Source organism: Lissotriton helveticus, chromosome 12 (genome assembly GCF_964261635.1).
Source record: "Lissotriton helveticus chromosome 12, aLisHel1.1, whole genome shotgun sequence".
NCBI classification, from domain to species: Eukaryota; Metazoa; Chordata; class Amphibia; order Caudata; family Salamandridae; genus Lissotriton; species Lissotriton helveticus.
The window spans coordinates 149,161,459-149,175,155 of record NC_136073.1 but is presented as its reverse complement, the minus strand read 5'-3'; the positions used below and the strand labels follow the sequence as shown (position 1 = coordinate 149,175,155).

The 13,697-nt window shown below is 45.7% G+C and overlaps 1 pseudogene; it reads right to left on the bottom strand.

Annotated features, from left to right (window-relative positions):
* The window catches only part of LOC144797977 (polyunsaturated fatty acid lipoxygenase ALOX15B-like), a 239,048-nt pseudogene that overhangs the window by 27,508 nt on the left and 197,843 nt on the right, over nt 1–13,697 (bottom strand).

The window sequence follows — 13,697 nt, the reverse complement described above, 5'->3', positions numbered from 1 at the left end:
GGTGAGTCTTCCTCGGATGTAGGAATGCAGTGATCACCAGCAACCTTTTGCTTTTTTTTCGTGCTTTCCTCTTTGACTGGGGGGAGGGATGGAGATGCAAGCCACTCCCTCCATCAACTAGGGCAACAGTGGCGTAACAAAATTTTAGTGGCCCCTCTGCAAGATGCATGGAGGAGTCCCCGCTCTGAATTTTATCAGGAACTCTCAGGCGAAAGTACTGTGCTGAGGGGACTCCCTGGTCTTAACTAGTCGATATGACTCCGTGTGTGCGCCTTGGCCCCGCCATCCCTGGTACCCGCGGCTTCCTATGTCTTCAGTACCCGTGTCTCTCTGTGTCCTCAGTACCCGTGCCTCTTTGTGTCCTCAGTACCCGTGCCTCTCTGTGTCTACAGCACCCCATGTCTTCCTGTGTCCTTGGTACCTGTGTCTTCCTGTGTCCTCGGTATCTGTGTCTTCCTGAGTGCTCGGTATCTGTGTCTCCCTGTGTCCTCGGTATCTGTGTCTTCCTGAGTGCTTGGTATCTGTGTCTTCCTGTGTCCTCGGTATCTGTGTCTTCCTGTGTGCTCTGTATCTGTGTCTTCCTGTGTGCTCTGTATCTGTGTCTTCCTGTGTCCTCGGTATCTGTGTCTTCCTGTGTGCTCTGTATCTGTGTCTTCCTGTGTGCTCGGTATCTGTGTCTTCCTGTGTGCTTTGTATCTGTGTCTTCCTGTGTGCTCGGTATCTGTGTCTTCCTGTGTGCTCTGTATCTGTGTCTTCCTGTGTGCTCTGTATCTGTGTCTTCCTGTGTCCTCGGTATCTGTGTCTTCCTGTGTGCTCTGTATCTGTGTCTTCCTGTGTGCTCGGTATCTGTGTCTTTCTGTGTGCTCAGTACCCGTGCCTCTCTGTGTCCAAAGCACCCCATGTCTTCCTGTGTCCTCGGTATCTGTGTCTTCCTGTGTGCTCGGTATCTGTGTCTTCCTGTGTCCTCGGTATCTGTGTCTGTATCTGTGTCTTCCTGTGTGCTCGGTATCTGTGTCTCCATGTGTCATCACTACCTGTGTCCTCAGTACATGGGTCTCCACATGTCCTCAGTACCTGTGTCTGCCTGTGTCATCAGTACCCATATCTTCTTGCGTCCTCGGTACCTGTATTCCTGTGTCCTCAGTACCGGTGTCTCCCTGCGTCCTCAGTTCATTAGTACATGAACGTGCCTCACTAGGGGCACATCAGTGGAGCAAGATATAGTTCTGCTGTCCGTGGCCAAGCGAGGGATAGCTCTGCTGTCTGCAACAAGTGAGGGTTCCATCATCTGAAAAGGTGATACTCTGTCATCTCAAAAGGGAGGGATCGCTCTCTGAAACGAGCTAGGGTTAAGTCAGGTGAAGAAGAGGTGTGTCTTTCACAAGGGAGGGATAGCTCTGCTTTCAGCGGTGATCAAGGGTTCAATGAGCTGAAGGAGGGTTAACTGTTGTCTTTCTGAAGGTAGAGATAGGTCTGCGCTGTTGAGTGGCAAGGGTTCAACCAGCTGACCGGCAGCTCTTGTCTTTCAACAGTGAGGGACAGCTGTACTTTCGGCATTGAGTGGGAGCCCATTCAGCTGAAGAGGGGATCACTCTGTTGTCTCACATCGGAGGGATAGCTCTGCTGCCTGCATTGAGTGAGGGACCCATCAGCTGAAGAAGGGATAACTCTGTGGTCTGGCAAGGGAGGGATAGCTCTGCTCTCTGTAGCGAGCAAGGGTTCAGTCAGCTGAAGGAGGGATAACTCTGTTGTCTCATAAGGGAGGGATAGCTCTGCTGTCTGCATTGAGTGAGAGGCCCATCAGCTGAAGAAGGGATAACTCTGTGGTCTGGCAAGGGAAGGATAGCTCTGCTCTCTCTACCTAGCAAGGGTTCAGTCAGCTGAAGCAGGGATAACTCTGTTTGACAAGGGAGGGATAGCTCTGCTCTCTGCAGCGAGCAAGGGTTCAGTCAGCTGAAGGAGGGATAACTCTGTTGACTGACAAGGGAGGGACAGCTCTGCTCTCTGCAGCAAGCTAGGGTTCAGTCAACTGAAGGAGGAATAACTCTGTTGTCTGTTAAGGGAGGGATATCTCTGCTCTCTGCAGCGAGCGAGCAACCGTGGCCGGGGAGTACCTGCCGGATGGTGATGTAGGGATGGGGCGGGAGGGTAGTAATGTATGGATTACGGAGTTTAACAGGTAAGTAAACATATAAATAAATAAAACACATTTTGTTGCGCGCACAGCATCACATTTGGTGATGCAGTGCACGCAACAAAATTCGTTTTAGTTATTTATATGTTTACTTACCTGTTAAACTCCGTAATCCATATATTACTACCCCCCACCCTGCCCCTCCCTCTCCCCACGTCATCCCACCGCAGGTACTCCCACTACCGGCCGCGGCAGCGAGCGAGGGTTCATTCAGCTGAAGGAGGGATAACTCTGTTGTCTGACAAGGGAGGGATAGCTCTGCTCTCTGCAGCGAGCGAGAGCCCAGTCTGCTGAAGGAGGGATAAATCTGTTGCCTGGCAAGGGAGGGATAGCTCTGCTCTCTGCAGAGAGCGAGGGTTCAGTCAGCTGAAGGAGTGATAACTCTGTTTGACAAGGGAGGGATAGTTCTGCTCTCTGCAGCGAGCAAGGGTTCAGTCAGCTGAAGGAGGGATAACTCTGTTGTCTGACAAGGGAGCGACAGCTCTGCTCTCTGCTGCAAGCTAGGGTTCAGTCAGCTGAAGGAGGAATAACTCTGTTGTCTGTTAATGGAGGGATAGCTCTGCTCTCTGCAGCGAGCGAGCAGCCGGGGCCGGTAGTTGGAGTACCGGCCGGGCGGTGACATAGGGAGGGGGCGGGGCGGGGGGATAGTAATGTATGGATTACGGAGTTTAACAGGTAAGTAAATATATAAATAAATAAAACAAATTTTGTTGCACGCACAGCGTCGCATTTGGTGATGCAGTGCACGCAACAAAATTTGTTTTAGTTATTTATATGTTTACTTACCTGTTAAACTCCGTAATCCATACATTACTACCACCCACCCTGCCTCTCCCTCTCCCCACGTCATCGCGCCGCAGGTACTCCCACTACCGGCCGCGGCAGCGAGCGAGGGTTCAGTCAGCGGAAGGAGGGATAACTCTGTTGTCTGACAAGGGAGGGATAGCTCTGCTCTCTGCAGCGAGCGAGGGTCCAGTCTGCTGAAGGAGGGATAACTCTGTTGCCTGACAAGGGAGGGATTACTCTGCTCTCTGCAGCGAGTGAGGGTCCAATCAGCTGAAGGAGGGATAACTCCGTTGCCTGGCAAGGGAGGGATAGCTCTGCCCTTTGCAGCGAGCGCGGGTTCAGTCAGCTGAAGGAGGGATAACTCTGTTGTCTGGCAAGGAAGGGATAGCTCTGCTCTCTGCAGCGAGCGCAGGGTTCAGTCAGCTGAAGCTCTGCTCTCTGCAGCAAGCGAGGGTCCAGTCAGCTGAAGGAGGGATAACTCTGTTGTCTGGCAAGGGAGGGATAGCTCTGCTCTCTGCAGCGAGTGAGGGTTCAGTCATCTGAAGGAGGGATAACTCTGTTGTCTGGAAAGGGAAGGATAGCTCTGGTGTCTGCAGCGAGCGAGGGTTTCAGTCAGCTGAAGGAGGGATAACTCTGTTGTCTGGCAAGGGAGGGATAGCTCTGCTCTCTGCAGCGAGGGTTTCAGTCAGCTGAAGGAGGGATAACTCTGTTGTCTGGCAAGGGAGGGATAGCTCTGCTCTCTGCAGCGAGCGAGGGTTCAGTCAGCTGAGGAGTGGATAACTGATGTTTTTCACAAGCGAGGTAGTTCTGCTGCTTGTTATGAATCACAGAAAACTCTGCTGTTGAGGCAAGTGAGTGTGCAGCTCACTGTGCCGGACTCTGGGAGTGGAGAGAGTGTATTTTCTGTCTAAGCATGACTCCCTCCTCCCCCCACACTCCTCTCCAACCCTCCAAGCTGCCCCCTCATTGCTGCTGCTGGGCACACCTCCTCACTCAGCTCTACTCCCCTCCAAATCTGAGGTGTACCACACCTCTTCTTTAATTTACAGACTTGTCTCACTGTGGAACTGGCTGCACCCCCAATTAGGGTCCTGGCGCCTCTGACTGAAGAGAAACAATATAAGTCGTTACTTTGTTTCTCTTCAGTCCTGGGTCACCGGGAGCAGCTCAGTGCAGGCTGCAGCTGTTTTAGAAAGAGAGAGGGGCTTGCTTCAGAGAAAGCCTCTCTCTCACCGAAGAGCTCAGGGGGCCCCCTTCACTCACTGAAGACTGGGGGGCCCCCCGCACTGCAGGGGCTGCATGGGAGTTTGTTACACCCCTGTACGGCAAAGTCTTTTAACTCAGCACATCTTGGGTTTCCTGAGGCTTGTGGGCAACAACTCTCTTAACAAGATGCATGAAATGAAGGTGGAGCAGGAAGGTCCAACAATATGGGACCCTATTGCTATTCTAGTGGTGAGTAACGTCTTTGAAATCCATACGGCGGGCCAAAGTTTGGGCAGATATGTCCTGATACACATTGATTCCTGTTGTCGCATAGCCCTCAGAATTTGTTCTTTTTGATGAAAGTAGTGCACTCACATCAAGGTATTTGGAACAAGATTCTTTTGTTGTTGAAAGGCAAGTACCCCCATTGGGTGAGATCGAGGACTCTTCAGGACACAGCAGAAGATGGGCAAAGATGGCCTGGGCATGATACTCAAGATCAGCAGATGAAATGGCAGTGGGCAGGCCCCAGATACGAATGGTATTGTGTTGAGAATTGTTTTCCAGGTCATTTATGTTGTTCTGCAATGTTATTTGCTCTTTTCCAGTTTTTCCTATTGGACCATTCTATTGACGTTATCAAAGGTATACTCCACCACCATTGTTTCCACCACAGTCAGGCGGGTATCTATCTGATGCAAAGTTAGGTCAATGTCAGACATGGCCCGAGTTAAGTCTTGACAGAGTGACAAGAGATCTTTGTGGAGCTTGACCAATATTAGCTTAATTTCCACTTTGTTGCAAGAGCCTGGGAACAGAATCTCAGGTCTCGGCCATAGGTTAGTTTTGAGTCAGTATCCGCCACTCACATGGAATCAGACATTTGAAATTTGTTGCGGATGGTAGAAGAATGTTGAGGTTTAGCCTTATGCGCCACCATGATGGGACCAACACAACAAGAAGCTCCTCAACCTGAAGCATTGAACCAGTTGAAGGCAGGGCCCTCACCAGCTGTGCAACAGAACATTAGGGGTGCCCGAGCAAAGGGCTCAAAAGAAGCGAAGGCCCAGTATGTCAAGCTTGGCACAGTGAGTTCCCCGTCAATCAGCTTGGATGTGTCCAACACCAACAACATTATGCCCACACAGCAGCTGGCCCAAAGAGATGATCTACAGAGAGCAGTCTAAAGGGGGCAGGATCATTTCACTGTGAAGAATGCACTCAGAATAGCACAGCAAAAGGTGGATGAAGCCAGCCCAGAGTCCAGTATTGTGTACATCATAGGCCTCGGTGAAAGCACAATCCACGCCCCACACAATCTCTCATAGATGGGGGAGGCGCCAAGCCCAAGCAGTCCCAAGCACATCACAGGGCCTATCCTCACAGATCAGCACTATTTCTCCAACACAGTCCCCCTCCCAGAACTCAGCGCCAAACGTGCTATAGCCTCTGTGTATCACAGGACCAAGTTGATCATAAAGCCTGATCTTGGGAGGGAGCAGCCTCCAAGCAATTGTGGCCATAAACAAAGGATGACTGGGGAAGGAGTGGGGACAAGGCAGCCACAGCAGCAAGAGGGAGTTAAAGATGGACCGTGGGGGCCAGTGTGCCACCTAGTCAGCCCTCTGGAGACTCCAGGGTAGTTCCAGTGCTCCTGGCCTCTGGGCCACCGCAGGCATGTTGGTGCTTGAGCTATGCACAAAGGTGATCCAGCCCACAGGTAGCAGAGCAGGTGGGCACGGAGGGAAATAACCCCCACCAGTGCTCAAGACTCACATAGATGGCGGGGCCGCCGTGGCTGTATTCCCTCAGCAGTGGAGGCCTCCACTCAGATTGAATCAGGCTACTCACCACTCCAGGTGCATTTGTAAGATGGCCACCGTTGCTCCTCTCTGTAGCCTGACTAGCCTCCCTGCAGAATCTCCCCAGGTCAGGGGAAGATCTCCGCACTCATCAACAGGCCAATAATGGGCCATGACGTGGAGATTGGGGGCTCAATGTGACAAGCTTAGGAGTGACGCATTTTGCCATGTCGCCTCCCTGGCCATGACCCTTACTGATTCTCTTGTACTGATTCATTTATGTATGTGATATTTATATATCTCAGCCCTTGTCTTGAGACAGTAAAGTACCAATACCCTGCCATTGCCTGCTCTAATGAACAACTTTTTAAGATGTATATGATACAGATGAGTTTTCTAAGCACTTACATTTCCTTGGTTACTTTTCCCCACCACCTACAGTACTAGAAGCCTATTTACAATTACCTGCCCAGTGTTGACAGCAGCATGCTGAGCGGAACTTGTGAAAATCCCCATAGTCAGATACTTGATTAATTCAGCACGGGTCTGTATAGAAGATGGCAATCCTGAAAGAATACCAGAAAAAATGTTATGAAGACACACAACACATTTACTGTGTCAAATCCTGTGCCTCATGGACCAGCGGTAGGTAGGCCTAAAGTTGTTTGGTTGAAATTATATGTCTGCAGGATATTTAATTTTGGCAAAATATTTACATTTTTAAAATAATGTGCTATAATCCAATGGCATTGACGGCATTGTTACAAATGCTTTCTGAGTTCTAGTACATTGAAAAATGCTATAGAGTTATAAATAAGATTGAGTTACGAAACCAAAATTTGCATTTTAATAGAATTTAAAACATGATGTATACCTAGAAAATGAATTCCACACTGTGGTAGAAACTTTTCATTTCTTAACTTTGGAAGGCATTTCAAGCATCAAAAATTCTTAAAACGTTTGATTACACAATCCATCTCAATGTTTTGTAGTTCACATATCATCCATAATCAGTGAGAAGAATGTGAATGGGGAAGATGAACAAAAACACTAGGCAACAAGTTCAAGCAATCATACCAGAGGATTGCCTTTCCAGGAAGCCTTCTTTGAAGATCTCCCTCACCCATGCTTGAAGCTCTTGGTCCTTCTGGATGCTCTCGTCACCTTTATAGTAGCAGTCCACAATACCAGACACATAGCTAAGAGCAATAAATAATGCAGTTGAGTCAATGGTTAAAAGACCACATGGAACACTTCCAAATCAAGAGAGATCAAGATCTATCTCTTACTACAGAGAAAGTAAGTCATGTTCATCTAACATTTATTTAGCATGTGTTTATAATTCAAATGTATAGCAATAGTTTGGCCTATGTCTCCTACTGATATTACGCCTGTTAGGTTCAGCAGACAACCATATCTGATTACCTTTACATAAAGTAATTTTTTTAAATACAGTCTTTTTCCCTCAAAGGAAACATTGCTGCATATAAAACAAAGTTTTTTTTCTTGAAAAGTTTAAAAGTAGGCAGTGGTTCCCATGGACGACTGCTTATTCTTGAACACGCCTTCTTTTACATTCACAAAGGAGAGTGTGACTCTGCTGGCTCCCTTTCCCAATGTGAATGACTCACCACCTCAAGTCAGGAGTCTGTAACGTTTTATTGTTTTGCAACTGGAATTCAGTCATCTCATACCGACTGAGTATTTAAAAGGGACACCTAGAGCACACACCTTCCGAACAGTGAATCAGTATGGGATCTTAATCCTATTTTAGGAGTCAATAAAAATTTCCAACTCCTAAAATGTGACTTAACTCAGGTTCAGAGTATTTAAGATTGTAAAATAGGTTTGTACATTTTGCCCCAATTTCCCCAGTGGTGCACATGCTCATCACACCTCCATTCATTCAATAAAGCAGTGTTGATATTGTTACTCTACATGTATACTCGATCAAGAGCAGACACTTATGGCAATGTGTACAAATCCATTTTGCATTTCCAAATGGTGTGAATCGCTATTTCGGCCCGTTAGGAAATGCAAAATGGTTTTACTGTATGTATGAAAAGCATTTTCGATGGTCCAATGTGAGAATTCCATCATGTAGAAATCACATTGTTTGCATTTTTAAATTGCAAATCACAACTTGGTATTAACAAATATTGAATTGCTAACACTATATACAAAGGATTTCCTAATTGTGATTAGTCGCAAAATGTCCATTTAGAAAATGCAAATACCATCAATTTGCAACTGGTGGTAATGAGGTGCAAAGGATAAAAAGTCAGCTAAATTGCATCTGGCTCTTCCAGAATGGCAGGTCTTTATGTCTTGACAAGGAGAAAGAAGATTTTGGATGGTAGGCAGAGAAGGAGGAGGAGAAAGGAGAGGTTATTTAGGGACAGGTGCACCCTGTTCGAGCACACTGAAGAGATTTATGAGAAATATAGACTTGGTAGGGAGGTCATTTTGCATTTAGTTTCTAAGTTTAATCCTTATCTACACACCCCAACAGTTAGAAGCAATGCAATCCCACCACACGTACAAGTAATGTGTTATTTACACCTTTTAGCTTCTGGCAGTTACCAGCGATGTATAGCAGTCTCCAGGGGAGTATCACACAGAGCATTTTCTAGGATCTTTCATAGGCTTATGAACTTTCTGAATGGCAAAGAGAGCCAATATGTTTTTTTGCCAAACACTCCAAGATATACAAGTTACAAAACTAATGTTTTATCAGGTAGCATTGTTTCCAAACATTATTGTTGTGTTGATGGCACACATATTGCCATATGTCCACCTCTTGGCACATGAATGTATTTATAGAAACAGGAAAATTACCCATTCACTCAATGTACAGAGAGTGTGTGATGTCTCATGCATCATAAGTGACCTTGTAGACAGATTCCTAGGCAGCACGCATGACTCCTATGTATTATGCCAAAGTGGAATAAATAACATTCTCTTAAGGTACATTTGGCAATGTTTTTTTTTTTAATTAGTAAGAGGATTATAAATTCATGTAATACAGTATTCAAAAGTATGTTTGGGAAATATTCTAATTATTTCTCCTTCTCATAATATTTAGGGAGACAATGCATATGCCCTGTGCTCTTGGATACTGACAACATACTTGCATTCAAGGAACAGAAGTGAAAGACAGTACAAGAGGGCACATAAAACCAAGTGATCAATAATTGAACAGGCATTTGGAATTTTCACATCATGTTTTAGATGCCTACACATGACTGGCGGAGCACTACTCTACAGACCAGTGACCTAATGCACGAACATTACCACATGTACCATTCTTCACAACATAGCCATGAGGAAGGGTCTTCACAACATCAACATAGAGCCAAAATCTGACTCAGATGACAGGACACAATCAGCAGAGGGTCAAGCACAATGCAAACAACAAAAACAACTATTTTTAAGGTAAGAATGATGGCAGCATCTAAGAAATAGCCAACAGAATAATGGTAATGTTTTTTAATTACTTAAACAGTACCCTTTATTCAGGTAGCAGCAATGTATTGTTATTGTGTATCATCAACTGTATCTTTATAGAATGTCATTGTTTAAACAAAGCAACAAAGTCTGGAAACAAAAACATAACAAACTAGTATAATATATCTGAATGTATACAAAAGCCACATTTTAGGACATGTGGTGTTGGTCATCTTCTCAGCAGAACTTGGCTGTGGAGTTGGGGGATATATCTGTTCCAGATGTGTGTCAGTATGTTTGCCTTGTACAGCATCCATCTGACAAAGATATGCCACTGAGCAGTTCGGGCTGGACTGTTCCCATGAGGCACAGGGTCAGACTGATTTGCATATAGCCATGTCTGAACTGGGGTGGCCGAGTGAGCTAAAGAATGGTGATGGATTAAACCCAGATCAGTTGACTGGGGGTGAGTGTTTGATTTGCTCAAACGCTCCGTCCATCATCCCCTTTTGTATCGCTTTGTTCGCCCTAAGTGTGGCAGGGTATGCTCAGACGTGAGTCCCTTGCTCACTTGGCCACTGGATTCAAGATAGCCTAGCTGATGAGGATTATGAATCCGAAACCGGTACCAGGATGCTTGTTTCCGGTCCAGGGAAGACATGGCTTGGCAGTTCGGGCTGGACTGTTCCCATGAGGCACATGGTCATACTGATTTGCATATAGCCATGTCTGAACTGGGGTGGCCGAGTGAGCTAAAGAATGGTGATGGATTAAACCCAGATCAGTTGACTGGTGGTGAGTGTTTGATTTGCTCAAACGCTCCGTCCATCATCCCCTTTTGTATCGCTTTGTTCGCCCTAAGTGTGGCAGGGTATGCTCAGACGTGAATCCCTTGCTCACTTGGCCACTGGATTCAAGATAGCCTGGCTGATGAGGATTATGAATCCGAAACCGGTACCAGGATGCTTGTTTCCGGTCCAGGGAAGACATGGCTTGGCAGTTCGGGCTGGACTGTTCCCATGAAGCACAGGGTCAGACTGATTTGCATATAGCCATGTCTGAACTGGGGTGGCCGAGTGAGCTAAAGAATGGTGATGGATTAAACCCAGATCAGTTGACTGGGGGTGAGTCTTTGATTTGCTCAAACGCTCCGTCCATCATCCCCTTTTGTATCACTGAGGCTTTCAGATGGTGGTAAAATGGTAGTGACAGACGTTGGAACTTGGACCAGCCCACATGCTACATTTTGACAGAAGTGCCCATGTCATTTTGGATGTTCACAGTTCTCCTGACACAAGCAGTGGGAGCTACTGCCAATCGATTGATTGATTTTGTAAATGCATCATAGCGTGGCATGTGCTACTAGTGCCTGCATTTTTTGCATACATTACTCCTCCATGGCAGAAATCTCTTAACCTTTCTGCAATGGCTGCATTGAAAGTGACATGCTTTGCAGATATCTAGTCACTGTTTTTATCTGTTTGGCCTGCAGGCGCTGTACTGTGATTGATTTATCAAGGACACCAAACAATTGAGAACTGTCTGACACATCAGGGACATTATCATTTTGAACTGTTTGCAGTTGGACTTTATGTTGTCTGTGTGTCCTGCGCACATACATTTTTGTGTTCCTTCCTTGTGTTTGCTCCTCATCACCTTCCTCAAAGACTGGTAGTGGTGCCACATTTGCGCTCGTAGTAGTTACAGTTATGGGCGTGGGAGTAGCAATTTTGATGTCTTCAATATCGACCTGTGTGTCAATTGCTTCATCAGCTTTAGTGGTTTCCGACATGTGTTGGGTGCCAGCAGTGCTAATGTATGTACAAATATATTATAAATAAATGGTTACTAAGTTTGCGTAATGTTGTTAAAAATGTGATTCATGTGTTTTTAAATGAATATGATATATAGATATGTGCAGTTTATTCATCAACACACAGTACACCATATCACTTAGTTGTACTACAACTTCCATAATGCATTGCTAAATTGCAGCAAACATCTACATGAAGGTTTGTTAGCCAAGATGTTACACTTGAATACTAACAAACAATATGTTATTGAAAAATATATACAAGAAAATGATTTACCTTGATTGAAGCCTGCAGGATTGGAGATGTCAATGTCTGACACTGCCACAACACTTTCAGGTTCATGTGTCCCCTCAATAAGTGATTCTATTGGATTGGGACGAGGATATTCAGAGGGGCTACCACATGTGCTACAAGTCTCAGCCATTCTGCTAGCCACCTTTTCTTTGGTATGGGATCTTAGGTCATTCCAGCGTTTCCTTATTTCAGGTATAGTGCTTTGGGTGGCACCAAGAGAGTTAACGTTTTCCAGGGTGCTGTTCCAAATTTTGGTTTTCTGGGTCTCAGGTACAGAAAATTATGCTTTGCCATATGACTGAGTAATGTGTGGCAAACATGGAGCAGCTAATAGCTCCTGCAACTTTACATTTCCTGCCCCCAAGATCCTTTTCCCCATCATCCTTAGTCATAGAGTTGTATGGAAATGTGAATGTCACTGCCGGTAATCATATAGGAACACACCTTCCTTCTGGCATCTTTCCATGATTCCGAGCTGTGGCCACATCCTGTATTTATAAACTGCCTGGTTCTTAGATCATTCTGCGTCAAAAATTCAACTTCACTGCGATTTCCAAAAAAGGAAAATTCGTAATTGCAACTGAGAATTTGACAGAATTGCTAATAATGGAATATTCTGTTCTGGTCATCTCATTTTGCAATTTCCAAAAAGCGATTTCTATCTTAATGCCATTTGGAAATCGCAAACAGTAACTCTCATAAATATGGCCCTTAGGGCCAGATGTAGGTAGCCTATTACTGGTCGGTAACGGCCGAAATTACCGAATGTGGGCCGTTCCCGATCTGTATTAGGCTTTTCAGATGTAGGGGCCTAATTTAAGGTTTCGGTAATTTACCGAATCAGTAATTTAAGGAATCGGTAAATTACCGAATTCTAAAATACCGATTCGGTAAATTACCAAATCCTTAATGTAGGGAGCACTCAAATGAGTGCTTTCCCCATTTTAGGATTCGTACAAGTTGGTGGTAAATATCAAAAACCCCAAAAGAAGCAATTTTTTGAAAATTATTACAGTGCAATGTGGCAGACATACATGCACTTAGGGCATGTATGTGTGCCACATGTGCACCCCTACACTATTCAGGGGTGCAACAGGTTGTCAAAGTGACACCCTGCCACCCTTTAATATATTCTCCCTTTTACCGAATCGGCCGATTCGGTATTTACCGAATCTTACAGATTCGGTAATACTTACCGAATGGATACCTACATCCCATTTACCGATTCTAAAACACCGAATCGGTAAAATTCAGTATTTTAGAATCGGTAAATCTGGATTACCTACATCTGGCCCTTAGTCTCTAGATTAAATGGATTGGGTCAACTTGCTCAAACCACTTGGAATTCCTCGTATTATAGATGGGTAATGAAGTACAATATCTGGTCTTACTGCATTCTCCAAATTACTCTCCCATTCAAACTTGATATAGGGGGCTTATGAGGAATTTAGTGGAGGCCCAGAATAAATCTGACATCCTCGCACCACAATAAGAACCTACTGACATTCCATCCATTACTCCAGTTTGATGCACAATCTCTAGTTGCTACGCTGGAGGTGACCCAGGATTATTGCCATGGTACGAGCACAAGTTGTTCAAGTGCACGGGGCACAAAGCCACTAGTTGGTTCGTAAATCAAGCAACAATGATCTCACCACAATGACGCCCAATCAACAAAGTTCACCTGTCCTTTCTGATAGTCTGCCTTTCCTGACAGAAAGCAACAAGCATTTACAATGCAACGGTTTCGCCTTTGCAAAAGTTAGAGCTATTGGCATTGTAAATGACAACATTTTTATTTATGTGTTGGTTTTGAAAACAGATAAATAAATGGCATTGTCATTTACAATGCCAATAGCTTAATCTCTTGCAAATGCCACACACACACACCCACAGAGAGCCCACCACACAGAGCCCTCCCCACACACACACAGAGCCCCCCCACACACACACACACACCCACACAGAGCCCCCCCACACACATACCTAAACAGAGCCCCCCCACATACACACAGAGCCCCCCACACACACACACCCACACAGAGCCCCCCACACACACAGAGCCCTCCACACACACACACACACAAAGCCCCCCCACACACACAGAGCCCCCCACACAGAGCCCCCCACACACACACACAGAGCCCTCCACAC